The sequence below is a fragment of the Anoplopoma fimbria genome, chromosome 12 (genome assembly GCF_027596085.1).
Source record: "Anoplopoma fimbria isolate UVic2021 breed Golden Eagle Sablefish chromosome 12, Afim_UVic_2022, whole genome shotgun sequence".
Classification (NCBI taxonomy): domain Eukaryota; kingdom Metazoa; phylum Chordata; class Actinopteri; order Perciformes; family Anoplopomatidae; genus Anoplopoma; species Anoplopoma fimbria.
Genome location: NC_072460.1, coordinates 3,386,278 through 3,406,607, shown reverse-complemented (window position 1 = coordinate 3,406,607; position 20,330 = coordinate 3,386,278). Strand labels below are relative to the sequence as shown.

Genomic DNA, 20,330 nt, shown 5'->3' with positions numbered 1-20,330 from the left:
CGGGTATTAGCCGGGTATCAGCTCTCCTCCTCTGTTCCAGCCTCTTGCATTTCTCTCAACCTGCTTTCTCTGCCCTCATCTTGATCCTCATTATTCCACACTGGGGTATTTTGGGGGAGCAAACGGTCTATTATTCAAAGATGGAGCTTAAGACAACTTAAAGCTCGGGAGGAGTGGCTATTTATTTGGGTTGAAAGACAGAGAAAGTAGGAGGGTGTGTGCGTCTGGCCTGGCGTTCCCATATCACTTAGGCTAATGTGATTAAGGGCGAGCGGGAGGGGGAGTTCATTTGGCTTAGAGTGTGTTGGTTCTAAGTGATTCATGTCAGGGAGAGTGGAGTGGGGGGGGGATGTGGCCGGTCACAGGACTTCCTGAAACACACACGCACACACACACACGTATGCACAGTCAAATAAGAGTAGGTGTTTTATGTGCAAGCTGGTTTTCAGTGCCTGGTACCAAAATTAGAACACATGAATGTGCGCATAGTAATGCTCATTGGTACCACCCAAGGTCAGAAATGAACACAATTCCCTTAATTGAATTTCACCTTACTCACATTAATACAGCTCTAAACCCCTCTGTATGATTCTTTCGCATTTTTGTGGTATTTTATCAGAAATGTATATTTCAAAGTAACAAAACTATTGTTTCACGATTTCGACTGGAGTCAGGACAATTGACATCGAGGGTGTGAGAAAGAGAAATCACTGTTGCCATCCACAATCTTACCCACATAAGAGTTCATCCTCTGTTTCATTGAACTTTCCGTCCAAATGAACCATTTATTATAGGAAGTACAATGTATTTTCTGGAACTAAGCAGAGTAGTCAAATCTGCGGCCTGTTGATACTGTCATTCCTAGTGTATGTGAATGGTCACGTGATATGCATGTTCAAGCAAGGTCATATGTCAAAGATTATTTTTTAGACGTGTTAAAACAAGAAGGTTTTAGTGTAGTTGTAGCCTGAGGCCTGTTCAAAAATAAATAAGGGGATGATTTAGGTTTAGTTGGGGTGAGACAACTGGTTGACAGCACTGTGTGTGTGTGTGTGTGTGTGTGTGTGTGTGTGTGTGTGTGTGTGTGTGTGTGTGTGTGTGTGTGTGTGTGTGTGTGTGTGTGTGTGTGTGTGTGTGTGGGAGAAAGGCCTCAAACATGGCAGATGGACCCTTGGGACTCAATGAATGGCTTTTTGCATGTTGCCACCCACATACACACATTATACAGACAGACACAGCATGTCAAAGGCACTTACATAAACTAGGCTATCAGACAGCAAGAGGCTTGTTCTCTGTATTGGAACTTTCCCTCAGAGTGAGTTTTTTTTACAAGAGGATGAAAACATATAAAAAGTAAGAAAAAGGCAGAACAATGAATAGTGCCACACACCGTACATGCAGCGTTTTCTCTTAATACTGTTAACTGTAAAGATGGACATGTGTGAAAAATCCTGAGTTTGTTTGTAACAGGGGAAGGGGGTCTTTGTTTGCAACACAGTGGTATGCTGACTGCAAAAGGAGACCCCCCCCTCCTCTTAAATACGGCCCCCTTCCAAAAGGATCCCACCCTTAAAAAAAGAGGAAGGATTTTACAGTCAGGAAGAAAAATGTGTCATCCCTCCCTCCCCCTCTCTAGCTCTATTGTACACTTTCAATCGCCCTCCTGTGTTTTCACATTTGTCAAGGCTTTAAGGGGGAAAACTCCGTTTTTGCAGAACAGTGGTAAGTCAGCCTGTGCCTGCAATCATCGACCTGCTCCAAATCCTTAACAGCTGTACCAAAACCATTTGTTTCTCCCATCTACAATGTTCAAAAATGCACAAAATCTTTCAAACTTTCCCACAGGCTGTCTTCCACTCACAGACTACTAGTGGACATCATCAAGAGGAACAAAAGCAACCTTTTCAGATCTCTGATTCAAGAAGGATGTATGGGAGCTTCAGAGAACATATGTGAGTTTGAACTGGAGAGCCTTTAGGTCATCCACAAATAGGGCCAAGAACTGGCAAAGGGGCGGGGGGGTTCTCAGGAACTTGGACCAACTACTGCCTTTTCTCACACGCAGGACACCGCGGGTTGTAAAAAGTCCCATCAGTGTCCAGCTGTGAGGTGTATACAACCCTTTCACCGTCCCCTCCTTTTCTCCACCACTTGAATAAATAGAGGCTGAGAAATGGGCCGGAGGGCGAGACAAGAAAAAGGGGAGAAGGATCCCTTTGGTACTTGTTTACCTCATGCAACGCATCCCTCATGTCGCCCCAATTTACGTGGCCTTTGGCGGACTCTCCCAAACAACTGCGAGCCAGGAGGAAAAAGGCGAGGCTCCCAATTGTTTATCACCATTGTGGTGGATTTGCCTCAGCTGTCGGGGAATGGGGCTCGAGTCGCTGAGGCCACGCAGAATGAGATCCACCATCTCCGCCTGTCCTCATTCTGTGGGTCTCAAGTATGTTTTCCTGCGATAAGGTGTGCGTGACATAAAGAATTGGCGAGCTGAATATCAGAGAACAGCGGCCATTTACATTTTGAAATGAGTCGATTGCATGCAGCGCAATGGCACCATGGCTATATACAAAGAAGGTTTGCTTTCGCTCAAGCAGAACCGTAATTTCAAGCAATGCAAATCTGCAGCTCCTCTGTGGGCCCCGGGCCTGCCTTGATTAGTTTAGTTGTGAGGGACTAAATTAAACACCCCACGGCAGACATCAAGAAAGACAGCCAGCACAGACTGAAAAAAACATGAAATAAATTGAGGCGGATTTTTGCTTCAGTCACATCTTCACTGCTTGTCTAAGTGCCCATATCATATACTATCAAATGCCTTTAAATACAGTCGGCTATCAGAAATAGTCATCTAAAGCACAGACTATGTGATTAAATGAGATTCCCGACAGAAATTTCTAGTCGAGTAAAAACATTTGACTCCCCGGACGCTGCAAAGGCAAGTCTCTTTTGACAAAAGGGGGCCGTGGACCGTGGACTTCCTCCCACTCCTGGTCTGACAGTCTTAATGTCCGTCTCCCTACAGGCCTGGCAGTAGTCTGCTGCTTCGCGGTGTTGAAAAGTCAAAGGTGGGAGCTGCCGTGATACGAAGTGTTGGTGCTCCTCCTCTGTGGTCTGCAACTGATGACATTATGTGGAGGCGTGAGGCCGACGGCCCCCACGTTCCTGACATTCCTGCTGTGGAATTAGATGACTGTTTTTCCTCAAACCTCCACGCAACCTGAAAGTGTGTGTGTGGAGTCTTTGGCCATTAACATTCAAAGGTAAAGCATAAAATCGGAAAATGAATTCTTTGCTGTTGGCCTCGGTGAGCCACTATCAAATCACTATTTTTTACCCAATCAACTGCCTGACAGAAAGAATAATATGTGAATTGTGAGCTGCTAGTTTGGACCATAGGCTGAATATAAAGACGGACAACATGACAGATCCTCAAAAGTGAAGCTGAAACATCTTGATTGCCCCCTGGTGGCTAGATGCGGTAGAGGTCATAAACCCTAACCCTTCCATGTCAGGGGATGGGACTTGGGCCAAAATTAAAAAAATACGCATCAAATCAATATTTGTGACATGTGTGTTTTTTGCATTTTAGGTGTTTGTTATCATGCGGATGTATGCTAAATTGTTTATTTGATGCTGTAAAAAGGTGGTGTGACATCACGATTGACTGATTGACAGCTGCTCTGAGTGCGGAGACAGGGGCTGGGGAATTTTACGTAGAATAGGACCTTTGCAAGGAGATGTCATGTAACTTGAACTTCCCATGACAGTGAGTATCTGTTTCAAACATAAACTGTATATAAAGATCTTTATATACAGACTTATGGCAGACATATACATTCTAGTCTGGTTTGGACAATCTTTTTTTTAATGGATTTCTGAATGTCTTTAAGTTGCACATAATGTCCAAACATAAATTCTGATGTGTAAGGCGAACAATTTGCGAATACATTTTTCAAATGAACAATACACACACCGGTTTAGAGAAAAAAACTGATGGAAACTCCAATCTCTAAAGATGGATGATATGGCTCTTTTGGTTCTTAAAGCAAGACAAAGAAAGTATTTGGGTTCACCCAATCTTGACAAGGCAACAACAGAATGCTAACTTTTCCGACTGCCAGTGTGTCTGTGGTGGTTCATGAACGTTATATTTGTTTAAAGGCGCCCTAAATCTTTGCTGTATTAAGCGAAATCCTAATCCTATCACTCTCCCTCATCTGACGGTTTTGGTTGTTATGGGTGACGTGATGACGACTAAGAGGCTAAAACAATGTGGAATAGGTCAATGGAGGAACTCATTATACCTACTTGTTCCTACATTTAATTTCGGACACAGATTCCGTTGGTCAAACACTCATTTCTGACATCAAAACGTCAACTCCAAAAGTTACAATCTTGGGTAACAAAAGGATTAAACTAACTGCTTGGTTTTGCACGATTATCTTGCACGTACATTTGCACTTTGTGTGTAAGCACTTTAAGTGTAGGCATGGGAACAGATGAGGATACACTGAGATTCTGATCGGAAGAAACAATCCATGAAAGAATACACTGCACACAAAGTGAAACCTGGCTGTTAAGCGGACACTATAGATCACTCCAAAAAAAGTGCCATCTCATGTTAAGCTTGTCAAGTGCTGAGCAATGAAAGCTCTATCCCAGACCCATTCATCAAATGGATCTGGATCAGGAGTCCACTGCTAAATGCCGGCTTGGCATGGCCGAGCCTTCCGATGGGCCTTGCTGCGTAATTCAACCAAGCAGTTAATGTCGGTCTGGTCAAAGTCAAAAAGGCGCAGCAGAATGAAAAGTGCCAGAGCCGTCCATAAAGCTACGAGTCCAGACCGGCCCCCCGGTGCCGCAGATGACATCACTGGATCCTCTGCCTGACCCCCTCTTCATTTTATGGTGTCCCATCCTTCTCTTCCCTTGAGATAATTCCAACCCCTATCAGAAACACAGCTTCCCCCCCTTTTAGCGAAATAGACCGATCCATTAATGGCTCCTAAAGCTCTCACTATAAGGGGAAATGGCTTTTAATTTAGCCAATTAACAAGCTGGTGAATTCATCAGCGCAGCGAGAGATTCAAGGAGAGCCAGCATGAGAGTGGGGGAAGAGTGAGGGGCAAAGACGGGGACCATCAGCCATCCCAAGATCCATTTATCATCAACCGTAAACAGGGGACCGGAACATTCTGTTCAAAAAAAAACTTTGATCCAAAGATCCAGAGAGATGAGAGATCTGAACTGATGATGAATGCAGGCTGAAGTATTTAGCCAGCAGGCAGAGGACGTGCAGAGAACGGTAATCGACGTTCTCTGCACGTCCTTGGCTGCTGACTGGTGCAGGCACTCGCCAGATGAGGGTTATCATGATTTGATTCATGTCCGCCAACTAGCATTGAGGACTGCGAAATCAGCGTGCTGGTCCATGAAGGAGCAGCCTGGTGCTTTTTAAAAAGGCAAACGTCGATTGCCGGTCCAGTCAGGATTGATCTAAAAACAAACTGTGCAGGAAAGACACTCAAAACTGAAGACAGGTTGCGACAAAGAAACTGGAGACTTTCACCAGATAAGATAATGGAGGGTCGTTAAAAGCATTCTTCACCAACTCACACTTAACATGATGTTCTGTGAAGGCAATTATCTTAACTAGGCATTTAAGCGGGCTGTTCTGCAAAGCTCAAGGGCAGTAGCTGTGCAACTCATGTAGAGTTCCTGCTTAATACGAACGATTGACCCAAAGTTAATCAGCAATATTTTGATAATCAAGTTATCGTTTCTCTGCTTTATACCTTTGGGTTTCGGAAAGTTGGTTGGTGGGAAGAAGGTCAATGGATTAATCTAAATATTAATTGACAGATGACTCTAATAATCAGATTTATCTCAAAGCAAGATCCATCAGTGGGGAGAGATAATTTGCCTTCTTATCCAGAAAAAGACTCGGTACTCGATACTACCGAGTTATCAGACATTTTTCAAGATACTGACACCTACTTGTCTAGACTCCCAAGTGAAAACAAGGGAAACTGAATTTGAAAGTAACATTTTTCCAAAGATTCTCAGCATGAACATACAGGACTTATTAAGATGGGAATGTTCTGAATTGTGCAGAAGGTTAATAGCAGGTATTGTTTCTGTTTACAATGAACGCACCGCAGCTCTATCTGAAGCCCAACCAACACGTCATTAATATCCATAAACGTCAGGGTCCTTAGTCATTAGACATTGTCTCTCTATTCTGCACGGGAAAAAACTGAATGGGACGTAGACAAAGCTGCTGTTTTTTTTCCTTGTGTGGGCCAAGATAAAGCACCCAGTGAAAAGGTTGCCATCCATCTTCATCCGCCTGGCATGTGCTTTAGTTACTTCCGCCCTCAATGTAGCCTGTGTGTTTTTCTGCTCTCGTTGTGCAAATGCATGTATGTGTGTGTGTGTGTGTGTGTGTGTTTGTGTGTGTGTGTGTGTGTGTGTGTGTGTGTGTGTGTTTGTGTGTGTGTCTTCGTGTGTGGTGTTGTAAGAGGCATCGAGGTTAATGAAGTGCATCCACCTCTCATCCTACCCAAAATGAAAGAGACTTCATTAAGCAGTGGACTGACTGGCTGGCCTCCTGTCACGCATACATAAACACACACACACACACACACACACACACACACACACACACACACACACACACACACACACACACACACACACACACACACACACACACACACACACACACCTGAGGACGGCATGTAGCTGCAGACTCAGGACAATGGTAGAAATGCCTGTACAGACATTCAATCAGTCCTGCTGCTACGGCCCTGATGTGAAATCCCACACATTTCCATTTCCTCGACTAAACCAGATACTAAAAATGTTCTTGACAGGTTTATTTTTCATTGTGGTGTCCACCAGTTTACCTGAGCAAAAACCAGCGGTTGATCCGGACCAGGGTTAGACAGTCAGGGTAGCCAGTTTGCCAATGGCAACCATTTTGATGTATTGGCGACCAATTGTGGGCCTTTGGTTGGCACTTTTTAGAATTTCACAAATAGAGACAGCAAACATCAAAACATACATACCAAAGTAATTAGTTTAAACATGTGTTGCATTAGTGGTGCGTTTACTCATGTGCACACAGAATCTTTTATATTTGTTTTAGAGACAATGGCAAAGCAAATTAAGTTGTTTGAATGTGGCGTGAAAAGTTCCACTAACCCGTCAACATCACATACTAATGTGCTAATTGATTCGACTGACAAAGAACAAGATGAAAGAAAAAAAAAAAAAAAAAAGAAAATTTGTGAAGTCATGGGAAGCGAAGTATCCATGCATCTTTGAGCTGGTCGGAAGATTTTACTGGAAGGCGTGTGTACAACACCTCAATAAGTGGCACATCAAGTCCACTAGTTCAAGGTAGAACTGATAGATTTTTATTATTAAGTTGACGTTTCACAATTGAGTATCGTAATTACTCAAAATGTAAAAATGACAACCATATTTTCAGTTTTCGACAACCAAACGCCCTGTGCTGAGCCCTGAGGCTGAGATTCCCTGACTGTCCTTGTCTGGAGTTCACCTTCATGAGTGCCAGGGTTTCCATGCCCAGTGTGGGCACAGAGTTTGTTTAATGCTTACTCTGTCTTTTTAGTTATCAACATTTCGTTAGGTCAGCCTGACCACGACTTGTGTGGAAAAACACAAAAAAGAGAGGTATAGGGAGGAATCATGTTGCAGTGGAGATATCAGCATGTACCGACGCCCTGCATCTCTTTTCCTCTCCCTCATCACTGTCTCCCCCTCTCAACCCTGTCCTTCTTTTTTTTTTGCTCTCTCCGCCCTTTCCTCTTTCTCTCTGCATCCTTTCATCTCAACCTCCCACGCATTTCAGGTCACCGGGAAGCAATCGTCTTAAGTGTTCTGGCTGACAATGAGAGCTGATGAGAAACCTTCCTGAGAGTGTTGGCTGGCTAAGGTAAGCTCCTGATCCACCCTGCGCCGCATACAAATGCACGTATGAGCTCATCTGTGCCTTACGTTTTCCTTTTTCTGGAAGATTCTACCTCATTATAAATCACTGCACAAGACAAATAACACTCACTTCCTCGCCTTAAAACTGAGGCGAGCCAACTAAAACTAAGAAGGAAAGGCCAATTTGCCTGATTGCAGGGTTGGTTTTTATTGGCACAAAACCAATCTGATAAAGATGGATATCAATGCTTTTCCAATCTTTTCTGAAATTGGTTATTGCATTTCGAGCTTTATCAAAAAACAGGTCACCTGGTTAAGGTCAGAACCGATGACAATGCCAACATACATCCCTTACTCTAATCTCCCTCCAGGCAAATTTCAAGAGCAGGTCATTACTTGTGATAGAAAGTATCAGCCACAAAGGCGAGACATCGCTGACTCAGCGCACCTTTCCCATAATCCTCTAGGATGAAATGGTTCAGCCACTTTATCTAAAATAAAGGGCGACAGAGGTTGCCGTGAGCAGGAGAACCCACAAAGCACCGATCTGAGGAGGTGCAAAGGTGACTTTCCTCCAGCAGCTGCTGAGCAGCTTTGAGATGACTGATTTGTTTGATTCTTACATCAACAGTCCTCGTTCATCCATCCAAACCAGCTGTCGGAATTCCAAGCTCCCACAAGCAGGAATCCGTAGCCTCACAAACTGCTCCGAGCATGACTTCACCCCTAGACAAGTCCCTGCACAGCCCGGATCCTCGACGCTGAAGCCTTGTGCATGAATAATAACTCCACTGACGACTGCCGTCGACGGAGGATGTGACACGCTAAAAACTAATGACACATTTGACAGATTGATGATCGTGGCAGACTGTAACTTAATGAACTTATAGTTACTTGATGGTGGCATCAGCAAATCATGTGTATGTGTGCTCTGCAGAGCACACAAAATGAAGACTGCAGAAACTTATGAATACTTTTTCCCACAGACATTTGTGTGCCTACATCGCTGAGGGATTTCAACGTCAAAATCCATTTGTTTTCTATTGTTCGCCTATGCAGGGTTTCCGTACTTCTCCCGCTAAGCAATATAACAAATATAAAAACCATTAAATCACATAACACAGAAGAGAGGTGTAGAGTGATCTGCCGGCTGATTTATGTTTTGCTCTCTCAAGAGAAGCCGGCCTTGCTGCCGTGGCACAGTTGAACTGAAATACAGTTTTACATTGCAGTTTAATACTTTACAGCCTTGGTGTTACTGCAGGAACTGCGGACAAGAGATGGAATGAACACCGGAAACAGACACCAGCTGCGTGTGAACTAGGGATGGATGCCTCGCGTGACTCCCACGGCATCACTTGCATTAATTGAAAAGGTCAAGCTGAAAGAGGAAAACATTTTACATCGTGATAAAATAAAATATAGCCAACAGCAAGTTTGAAACTTTAAGGCGATCGCCAGCTGCCACCAAATTTAGTTTTTTTAAGTGAAACAAGGAAGTCTTGTATAGGTAACTCATAATTTCAACTTCACTAATCAGTCCTTTTTAGTCCAACACTAAAACACAGCGTCATAGACTTAATGCGCAAAAAAAGAAATTTTAATAATTCAAACCTATGTGTTTTTCAATAATTAAAATGTATTTATTATATTATATATAATAAGTTATTTTTAACCTTTTTTTAAACATCCCTAATGTTAACACCAGACTTAAACTGGTCACAGCATCGACTGGGAAGTTAAAGTCTTCAACCAGGACTCAGTTGGCCGGTGGATAAAGATCAAGAAGGCCATTCACAGCCATCGTCAAAGACAATCTTCAAAACCCCGTTATCACGTGATGTAGGTCACGTGATAACGGGGTTTTGAAGATTGTGATGACCATGAGCTGTGTAGTATTCACGCCTTTACTTTTAAGAATAAGCTAATTCAAATAGGAAAAACTTCATGACTTCTTCCTGGACATATTTATTCAGGAAAAGTGGTTAAAAGCTGAAATGCTTTCATGCACTTCAGTGTTAATGGGCAGGTTTATGGCAGTTTTGCTGACTTGTTTACTGTTGCATACTTCCCCAGATTAGCCTCAAAGAGAACGGTTACATACTACTGTACACACATTCTAAACCCAGCAACACCATAACCTCAGACCACAATGCTGTGTCTGTTTCAATGGTGCTGTAAATCAGCTGTGTTTAACATAGAATAGCTAGTAATAAACCGAAATGGAATTTGGCTAAATTGAAAATGGAGCAACTGTTTAAGCGTAAAGCCTTCCGGGTGGTGTAATGACGTACTGTTAGTCGAAACAACCCTGCAGTGGTTCAATTATTTCTAATGGTTTATTTTCTCTCACTGAATAAACCGCTGCTACGGTCTGGAGCTTTTCTTAACCACAGACCTCATTTCATTTCACCAAAACTCCACTCAAATCATAATTGCCTTTCAGCCGAGAGGGGACCCATAGCAATGAGACATACAGCTATCACCCTTCTGGGTTATGGGACTCCAAAACCAGACCACTGCATTAGCAAACATGGCCAGCCTCTTGTATAATGGACGGGGAGAGGGGCGTATAATCAGTCTAATTGGCTCTGGGTGGATTTAATAACATCACAGAATAGTCATGTCACGAACCACTAATTAAATGCTGTAATCAACATGCTGCCTCGTATACTGAGCCTCTGATGCGGTGTTCAACAGCCCTGCCTGGGGATGAGTGCAAGTACTTATGTAGCCCTGCGAGTGTGTGTGAGTGTGTGTGTGTGTGTGTGTGTGTGTGTGTGTGTGGCTCCATCCCTTGACACTATCATCAAGGGCTGTAGCAGGTGTGCAGGCAGCCACTGTCTGATCCACTGAGGCTGAAAGCCCTCGAGACCGTTTTCCGTCCGTGAGAGGATGTGCTCTGCGATTGATAAGCCTCTGGTCATCCAACAATTTCTTGTTTGGGTTGAGTCACTATTCCTTGCAGGGCTGCAAATAAGTAATAATTAATTTTGATTATTTTCAATGCAGGAAAAAAAAAAAATCTATTATGTGTTTTGATTCATCGTATATACTATAGAATACCGAGAAATTTCTTTTTGAAGTAGCTTGTTTTGTCTAATCAACAGTACAAACCCCAAATATATTTCATTAACAATATATGAAACAGAGCAGCAAATCCTTTTTTTTATTGGAGTAGCATTGCAGTGTTAAGCTGATTCACTTGAGTGAAATAATATATCAGTCTCAATTACATTTTTTCATCCATATAATGCCCCATTTTTAACAACTTGAATAGATAGGCTTTCATTCACAACAGCCACAGCAGTGTAAAGATAAGAAGGATAGTTTACCCTCCTGCTGTGCATCACATCACCTGGAAATAAGCTCTCAGGGGTAAATGTAGCTTCTTCTGACCTAAATAAAACTTCCAAAGAGGAAGAAAATAGTTTTGGATGGAGATGACATGAGTGCTGTGGTGACCTGAAATGAATCTTCTGAGCTCAAATTCTTGTCACTTTCTGATGCAGATTGTTTTTCTTAACTTTAGCCCATCGAGTTAATATGCAATAAACACAGGACGATGTGTAAACCTTGCTTCTGCGGTCTCTAGCCACTAACTTTCGCAACTCCCCGGGATAAAACAAAAAAAAAAACCACAGCAATGCTGGAGCACCCAGTGAATCCTTAAAAGCCAATGTTGACAATACACTAAAAACCCAGCGGCGGCCTCAGGCCATAGCGTTTTGCAGGCCTGCACACAGACCACAGCCTTATTTAACTTCCATTAGCTTCTCAACAGTGTATGCCAGTCAGCAGCAGCTGGCCCAGGAATAGCAGAAATCCACTTGACTCTGCTGCGGCTACACTTCCAGCTGTTTGAGAAGCAAAAGTGAGAGAGAGGCTCGCAGAAAGTGGTGTCCATGAGAGAGCACTTGCATCTCAAAGTTATTTAGCATCTGGGTTTGAACGGAGGGTCATTTCCCCAATGTCAGTCCTCAAAGTGAGAGTTCTGAAATGATGCAGGATCCAGTGATATTACAGTCCTGACTGATGTGAGTCACTTAGTGAGGTGACATCTGTAGCCTTTAACACTAATGCTTTCACATCACTGTTGGAAAACTGTATCCATCATAATGGCGGTAGCATACTTGTAAAACTACACTCCAGTATAGCATGTAAGCTCCTGGGGCTGATTTGACTCGGTTTCCCATAATCCTCAGATCAAGTTCAGTCGGTGGCCCAACTCGGTTTACTGTGGCTTGGGAATGAGGGCTTTGATGCAAAGCCTGCTCCACGCAGATAATTTAATTAATAATGAGGAGGGCGGTCGGGGTGTGTGTTTGTGTGTGTGTGTGTGTGTGTGTGTGTGTGTGTGTGTGTGTGTGTGTGTGTGTGTGTGTGTGTGTGTGTGTGTGTGCACTTGTTGGGTGAGGGTGATTACCACGAAGAACTCCTAACACACAGACACACACACACACACACACACACACACACACACACACAGGCCGCTGAGCCCTGTTGCCCCAGTATTTTTGGGCTTCATTCCAGCTTTACCCTCAGCAACTCGCCTCCATCTGCCCGGCGCTCTGAGCACCCAACAATGGCCACCTATGTTCCCACAGGGAGTGCAACAGACATGCCGCTAGGACCCTGCTCTCCACGTACACACACACACACACACACACACACACACAATCACTCAGCCTGGCTGGCATGACAAGGTCCACATGGAAAGCTGTGTGTGTATCTGCTGTTTGTGAAGTTTCCAGCTGGCGGTTAGCTCTCCCAATGTGACGTAACTTTGCAAAACACCAAACAGTGAATGAGGAAAACAGACACACACACACACACACACACACAAACACAGACACACATAAACTAACACCTCCCACCACACCCCGTTGTTCACGAGGTGAGATCTTTTTTATAGACTGGCCACAATAAAGAACGCAGACAACAACTCCATTGTAACCACTGCTGGTGTTTTGTGTGGAGCTATAGTGAGCAGGATGCTCAGGTTCTCTGTTGAGCTCATGTCTTTGACTCGGGAGCAGACATAAAGAAAGGTGAAAGGGGAGCCGTCAAGACTTTGAGAAAGAGGAGAAGTGGAATTCATGGCAGTATAGCTCTGTTGCAGCCATCTGGTTAAGCCATTTTGTGAGTTGAGGGTTTGGGTTACATACCAAGTGTCCACAGGGGGGGGGCAATTGAGGAATTACAATCCATCCATCTACTTAAACAGACTGAAAGAGACAGACAGGCAGCAGTGAAGAGCAGACAGCATGTAAAAAGGGATGAGTATCCACTAACACTATGATGGACAATATGTAATGATGGGATTCCTTTTTTGGAGTTATGTCTCCAAAACCATCCAGGGAGGTTTGGGGTCAGGACCTGTCACAGATCAGCAGGGGGGCGACGTCTCATACAAGGACACTTCAGCAGGGTTCATGCTTGATGACAGGAAGATTTAAACCTAAAAGCTGGAGTCTCTCTCCAAGATGTCACGGCATCCCCACTAAGTACTTCAGCACAACCAAAGAGCTGCCACATGTTGACTATATGCTGATAACAGGCATGATAAAAAAAAAAAAAGACAGGTTGTATAACAGCCTGCATAGAAAGCTTGCAGGATTTTACTTTTATTAACAATCATTAATAGTGTGAAGGCAGTTTACGAGTAACCTCTCGAGCATCGATCTACTTTGGAAAAAAAACTTAAAAGCAAGGATGTCAGGCCAAAATAAATGCCTTTTCACTCCTTGAGTGACTGCAGACGCTTGGAAACAGTGTTGTGTTAAGTAATGGATCTGGCTTCGTCTTATAAACGTCCACATCTGCAGCCGATACTTATAATAGTATAGGGTAGGTCAAGTCAGCTGGTGGAAACTAGATATGCAATAAAAGTACAAATATCCTAAATCAGTCACAAAGGACTACAAAAATATCCATGATTCAGTTCAGAATTTTAGAAAAAGGATCTAAGGTACCAACAAGTTGAACAAGCTTGCTTGCTAATGAACAAAATTAATCAACAGGCACCTGTTCTCAGGTGCTTAGCGCTAAATGCTTACATCAGCATGCTTTCATGCTCATAATAACAAGGCCAAAAGGGAGTATGTAACCGGTCCAGACGGAGGCCCTTGCCTTGTTGCTGGCTGATTAAAAACCTCATGGGTATTGAAATTCATTGATTGGAAAAAAACAAAACACAAATGCCATCTTAGCTAGGAAGCAGCAATGAAATTCTTCAAGTGCTTGACGAATTATGTAAACTTGTCACCCCGAAGAAATGAATAAAAATTGTTAATGGAAACAGAACTGTCTGGCATTCACTCAAAATTTCTGCAACATTTTTTGGGACACAACCGTTTCTCATCATCAGTAATGAAAGTCCTCCATCCTTCATCCCTGGTGATAACAGCTGGCTTACAGCCGAGCTACCGTAACATCTGTGGGTGAAGAGAGGAAGAGAAAGAGAGACGGCGAAAACACTGAAATCCACATCCATGTCCAAGTGATTAGCTGCAAAGTTACGCCCATTAGGCAAATGATGATTATTGGCTGCTCATTATTAGGCTATTACAGCGCCATTAAAATTACATTATGAGCCCATTTTGTGCCGAGCGCAGTTAGACACACACAAACACATCAGTGCCACGCGTGACTAAATTCTGCCCACCAGATTGGCTTGATCCAAAGAAATAGCATTCACGCACACACACATACACTAAAACACACACATAGAGTGAGAAAGAGTGAGGAATGCAGGTGCAGGCTGACACAGGATCAGCTCCAGACATGTATCAACATGTCTCACCTCCTCACTATAGGGCTCTGCCTCTCGGAGCCTCACCATTCCTACCTGACATCTCTACTCTTTTGCTTAGGTGTGCCTTTCATTCCCTATTCTCCCCTCTCTCTCTCACTTTCACACACACACACACACACACACACACACACACACACACACACACACACACACACACACACACACACACACACACACACACACACACTCACACACACTTTGAGAGCTTTGAAGTCTGTGCAGTACATCATTTTCTCGTTTAGCTGTGAATCGAGGAAGAGGCTCTGGGAAAATGCCAGTGAACTCCCATGTCGGAAGTCACCCATGCTGGGAGTGTGTGCATTCGGTGTTTGTGTGTGTGAGTGTGTGTGTGTGTGTGTGTGTGTGTGTGTGTGTGTGTGTCTCAGGAGGGCCAGTCATTATGGGTGAATGGGCAGGATGGGACTAGGGCTGTCACGTGGAGGGGCTCAAGTTGCAAACACACACACAATCTCACAGAGAGTCCCACACACATGCCATGAAGTAGGTGGGTGTCCCAGTGCCTGTCACCGTGCGGGATCCCCGTACTGCACTGGTACAGAGGCATGCACCATTTTGCACACATGCATGCACACAAACACACAGGCAGTCATGTCCCTGGTGCGCTTGCATGCGGGGGATTAACGCGAGAACGCACACACATGGATTTCAGGAGCTCTCGGAGTCTGAATTCAATGACACCTGACATGCCGTTCTCAGAGTGATCATTTTGTAATGATTTCACATGTTAGAAATCACTGGTTAGAAAGGAAATGGTACGCTGGTCTATAATTTGGCAGGCCATAATAAGTGTACAGTTGTTTTGTCTCTAAACTGCTCTTAGCATTCCAAAGAAATGGTGGTAAACCAAGACATGGAACGGAGTTACAGGACGAGAGAGCGATTTACATGGAAATAATAATTTGTTAAAAATGTGTTCAATGATAAACCTTGGAAAGCAACATTTGTGAAACATCTGTTCGCCAGAAAATCTCCCATGTACATTGCTGTCAGCTGTCATAACTTTGTGTGCAAGACAGCATGAACTATGTCCAAGTTTATCTGACAAAAACAGACCCTGCTGAGGGCTTTGGTGGCTGAAATGCAGGCTTATGGGAGTCATCTTGATTTCTGTTCCTGCCTTGATTTATTCTTCATCTTAGAATATGGAATGTAAAGAAATGTTTTACTGTTTAACTTACCTTATGTTTACTTTATATATTGTTAATAGACTGTAGTGCAAAGATAATGAAAAAAACATGTGAAATAACTGTATAAGGCCTATAAGTTATATATTTTATACACTACAGATATGCATTTAAAGCCAACTAAATATCACTTTTTACAGGAGGCTTTCCTCTCCTTATTTGTATCCATTTATTCCATGTTTGCCCATAGAAACATTTTACACTAGCAATGAATTTGTGTACAAACCAAATAGTGTTTCACTTTTGCCCGTTTCCTTCCAGGAAATCATTGGTAAATTATGAGGACTCATTTCAGATCATTTCACCGATGACATTTTGCAGATCTCTGGATCGACCGGGAAGCATCTAAATGCAGAGAAGGAGAATGAGGAGCAGCGTAGACGCAGAGCTGCACCAGCTCTCCGTGTCGGAGCTGCAGAGGTCTGCTGCTGGAAGACAGATAGCTGGAATTCCTCCCTCAGATGGCACGTTCTTAATCTCATTATCTGGGAGGATATGAAATCTGCATTCCTGCTTCTTCTCACAAATGCGAGCACACACACACACACACACACACACACACACACACACACACACACACACACACACACACACACTCACACACACTCACATCGAAGAGCTCAAGTGTGCCCTTTTCATGTCAGAGGGACCCCGCTGTGTGTGACATGATGGCCAAGCCCATCCACCTTTGTGGTGGTGTTATTGCTGACATTCCTACACACACACAAAAATGTGCACGCACGGACAAAAAAAGAGCACGGCAATTCCAACAGGTTACCTAATCTGAGGGAAGAAAAAGTAAAAAGAAGATCATGTGTGGACGGTTGAAGGGGCCCTTTTAAGAGCTTCCTCCTCCAAAAACATGGTATTAGGGAAAAGATGGGGGTACGGCACTGAGTGACAAGAGGACCTCCTCCTTTAACAGGCACTGTGATGAGGCGTGACCACTCCTGACAGGTGTTTTGTCTCACTCAGAGCGGCGTGATGTGGCCATTGTAGTGGCCACTTCCACTGGAAGCCCTGGAGAAATCCCACACCAACACAGGGAGAAGAGCTTGCCATACTACGGAAAACATGGCAGTTTTTGCGGACCGGAGCTTATGTAAAACTCGACATCAATCAATAAGCCGGTGTGACAATGAAGGGGTAGGAATGTCACTGAATGACGCCACTGCAAATCAAAGCCACGCGTTTTTTACACACTTCTTAGGATTTCAGGTGCGTTTATTTATTAAAAGCCGGTTCAACTCACAAGGCCGGCCTGGAATTTAATCAGCAGAAATCTTCTCTGAGCCACAAAGAGACGGCATTAAAATCCTATTACGAATTGCACAAAGCCTCCACTGTTTCTCAGTAATGCTACGGCACACTGTGAGGTTCTTGAATGCTAGCTGCACACTAGCACCGGCACTGCCTCCTGAATCAAAGACTGAAAATCTTTCAAGTCAAGTCCAGTAGAGAAGGAACAGTTTTACATGTTATCAGTGATGTTTGGGCTTCAGTTCATAATCAAGCCATCATTTTCAGTCATTGAAAAGAGCTTTTCACAAATGTGTAGAGCCACTTAGATGACGTAGTTTCACTCAAGTATTCAACATCCTGTTGTGTCTGACTGTGACTTTCTATCACAGCTGTGTACTTGATCAAATGTGTACATTTAGGCATTTTACATTTACATTACATTACATTGTAATGTTCTGCATTTATTGCAGAAGCTTCAAATGAGTCTCAGTCCATCGGTCCAGACAGCTCGGTTTCTAAGAGCTCCTTTGGTGGACTTGTTGGATCTAGAGGAAGAGGGGCTTGCTTTAACAGGAAGGGAAGGGCCTTGAGCTGGGAACACATGAAAGGATAACTCCGTCATCTGCAGCTTTAATGACAGACCGCGACCTTGTTTTGACTGAAGAGCTCTTTTAATATGCATGACAAAAGACGTCCTTCTCGGACCTTCCCTGGCAGCGGCGCCCAATCCCCCTGACCAGCTATACTGTTGTTTCTGCCGCTGCTGTTCATCGTGAGCGGCGGTTGAGGTTCCATCAATGCGCGAAGGCATCTACCCGAGCAAAACCCCTCTGCTTTTGATGGCCTACTTAGTTCTCCGGCTGGAGATCAGCGCTCTTCATGCACAATGAGTTCAAAACAAAAGGGCGCAGACAGCTCGGCTGCCGGGCCGGCTAAAACGCAGCGACCGGCTTCTGCTCACTGTAATCTCATCTACTTCGGCTCTTCACTCCTCTTTCGATGTCCTTGTCTGCTCTCATTCGCGATCGGACACATAACTCTCACAGTCTCGATGAGCGCAGTTCGAACAGAACAGAGCACTCTCATTCCAGAGCCTCTCTTGGGACACGTTTGACAAAACACGGGCAAAGTGCCATAAATGATTCAACAAATTCCCCAGTTTTCTACCTAATATACCATGAGTTGGCTCATATTTTCATTCAGAACCATGTCAAATTCATAGGAGCTGACGACTACATGCAAACACCGAAACATTCTGTACTAATTATAAAAATGTGCTTGTGTGATATAACATTAAGATGGAAAACAGATATGACCCAGTTCAACGCAAATACATTGCAAGTGTTTGAACATGACTGTATCTGCTTTTTTGTTTCCAGAATCCCCAAGCCACCTTGTATGTCTACAGATCCGGTGGTCCTTTGAGGTATGATGGGGTGGGGGTGGGGGGTGGTTGGGGGGTTTAGCAGATGTGGTTTGGGGGAAAGACCATGCCCATTATGGCTGAGAGATTAAAGTAAAGGGAGTGGTCTTACCTGGTAGGGCGTTGGCAAGGCAGCACATGAAAGAGAAAGACAAGAAACAACATTAGACACTGTTTGCCGAGCTTTAAGCCACATATCAGCACATTGGTAGAGTACACAATCACAGCGCTGATAAAGTGCTGTCTAGACAGAGGTACTTTTATGGGGGTCCCAAACCAAACTAGTGCTATAATGGGCACTTTGTCTGGGAAAGAGACAGTGTTCCATCACACCAACGCTGGGAAGCACTTTGAGTCAAGACGCATAGCGTTGGAAATCATCAATCATCTTCATATTTCAAGGTTAAAATCTATACAATCATCCAGACTGGTACAGTAGGCATCTGGCTCCCTGGATCACAACAGAATCACATCAGACCCTTAGACTTGGATGTTGTAACAAAATAAATATCGATTTTTTTTCCCTCACTGGATTGCTGTTTTTAGCCGATCTTGTTAGAGTTGTTCAATGTCTCCAAGGGATTTTATGTTTATTTATGGAAATATTATAATGGATTGAAAGGATAGATATAAAAGACAGAAAGTCATATACACAACACAATAGGCTTTTTTATGTCCATGCAGCAGCTTTGGAAGGGTCAGTGTACTCCGTCAGAACTGCTTGTTAGATGGTGGAATACCTTCGTAGCCCCCCTCCCCCTACAGTCTTCCTACTTTACATTAAGGTGTGGGCCATGTCCGCCCATTTCTGTAAATCTCTGAAACCAACAAACCAATATTCAAACCCATGATGTAATTGAAAGCTACAGAAAAAGCTAGAAAAAAGCTTCCACAACATCAGCCACAAAATGAGCACTTGTTTATCAGTTACTCACTGCCGGCTACTTGAATTGAAGAAAAAGCAGTTTTTCTCACATACCTTCATGGTGAAGGAAGAATCAAAAAGCTACTTACTTCAATTTATCAAGGCTTTTCTCTGCTTTTTGATTCTTTGTTCACCATTGAGGCATGCGAGAAAAACATGGTTTTGATGTATATTCTGGTAACACCTCTACCGCTCTATTTTAGTTACATCTGTATTGCAATTGTGTGATTTAGCTCATTGGGTATTGGGATAAACCAGTAACCAGAATCAGGTTCATAACAAATGTTTCATTTCTCATAAGTGCTTATAGTTCATGGTGAGTTTGTGTCACCATTATATGAAATATATACTCCCCCATAGCTCACCCCTGGACAGGAAATATAGTATTAACTGCAGTATAAAGAATCCATCCATCTCCATCCTCCAGCACTGTGACAGGCACTGAAATATTTACAGCCCGAGGATTAGTTCACCAAAAGGTTCCACTTGGCGTTAAGCCGGAGCCACAGTGGACACCTTCCTTTTGTCATCCATATTTCACAAAGGCATTGGGGGGCACTGCAGAGGCAAGCTCGCTGACTCAGAATATGCATGAGACCAGAGGATCACGTAGAGGAAACTTATCTGATGAGACTTCAAAGCAGGAGGGTAGGGAAAGAATGCAGCTTTCAGACAAAGAGCCATGTTTGGACAAATCATTGTCTTATTAATATTTGATCTAAATCCTTTCTATCGCCCCTGCCTTTACCTTAT

At 43.6% G+C, this 20,330-nt stretch overlaps 1 protein-coding gene across 1 annotated transcript in view; it reads right to left on the bottom strand.

The window, feature by feature from the left end:
- agrn (agrin) overlaps positions 1-20,330 on the bottom strand; it is a 232,876-nt gene that overhangs the window by 175,182 nt on the left and 37,364 nt on the right.